This window comes from Plasmopara halstedii, assembly GCF_900000015.1.
Source record: "Plasmopara halstedii genome assembly, contig: Scaffold_650, whole genome shotgun sequence".
In the NCBI taxonomy this organism is placed as follows: Eukaryota; Oomycota; class Peronosporomycetes; order Peronosporales; family Peronosporaceae; genus Plasmopara; species Plasmopara halstedii.
Window position 1 is genome coordinate 962,579 of NW_020187567.1, and position 1,430 is coordinate 964,008.

The following is a 1,430-nucleotide window of genomic DNA, read 5'->3' on the forward strand; positions in this document are numbered from 1 at the left end:
GACGCGAGGCAGTCAGTGCACAAAGTGCTCCAGACTCTCGAAGACTTCCGGACTGCAGTTGCGTATGATCCTGTCAGCGTTGAATATGATATATCGGTCCATAAGTCGAAATATTACTCAAACAGATTTAAAATAAAATTATGTCGCGATAATTACCGTTTCTAACCTTAAGATCGAAGTCGAAGAGGAGTGGAAGGGTAGCTGGTTGGTAATTTACTTTGGTGAACTCGGTCGGTATCATGTCAAAATCACTTGTGCGCAATAAGTCTTGCTGGAGATCGAACATGACATTCTTGCGGTTATGTATACTGCCAAGCATCAAGAACAAAAGAAATCTCGTCTTTCGCTGTTGCCAGTATGGCCACTCGAGTAAGTGAGCTCGAAGGTTCCCTCTAGCTCAGGAGTGACGAGATCGAACAAGTGTGTGATCATTCCGGATATAAATTTTGTGTTTGCCACTTTAACGAAGCGCTTGCTAACATAGTAGTTATGCATATTTAGATTTTACTTTTTTTTAGGAAGATCTAAACTTTTCTTTAGGATAAATTAAATAAAAATCAGTTTCAATTTTGAAAAGAAGGGTTCATTTGCCTTTGTTCAGGTTTCAAATGCTCTTGGAGGCAGCGGATCGAAATCACTAGTACTTGGTTCTTGTAAAGAACGAAAGGACGGTGACCTAAAGTACGCTTCCTCAAGCGGTCTGCTACGGCAGCCCCGCTGCACTTGGAAGCATTTGTAGTCAATCTACACCTGAGTCGTTTTGACTGATTCTCTGTGAGAATGGAGAAAATTTCCTCTTTGTCTCAGGGCATGCAGGACGGGCTTAATAAGCTGATGTCCTTGCTTGGCCCTATGAACGTCCAACACCTTGCTGCACAAGGCCTCGATGCAATCGGCGCGCGTCTAGAGGCGCTTCCGAATTACGAACACGCGCTACTAGAGCACCTGCATCGTTTGCGTCTATGACGCCACCGTCGGTGACGAGTAAGTTCCTCCGACCTAAGCCGCTCATGGTGAGCGCTAAGGTCTCTGAGGGAAAGGATGGAGAGAATCTCCTAATCTGGGTGAGAGAGGTGGAGATGTCCATTGCTTACGCCATGCTCCAAGCCGAGCAACAGCGCGTGGCGCTAGCTATCCCCAAGCTCAGCTCGACGAGCGCGAGAATGGTCACTGACGTGCGGCACTTTGGTCGTAGCTGCATTTCTCTCCTGGGAGGACTGAAATTACAGTCTCCCGAGTGTTTTCGCCGCCAAATCAGGCGTATCACGTGCGACCGCGTTTCCTTGCCGCCGGACAGGGCAACTAGGGATTGGTGGACTTTGTCCAAAAGATGCGAACTCTCATTGCCGAGATAGCAGCAGATCCCTACCCTGAGGCGGTCACAGTGACCGTCTTTATGGAAGGCCTCCGCACTGGTGTGGCCAGAATGG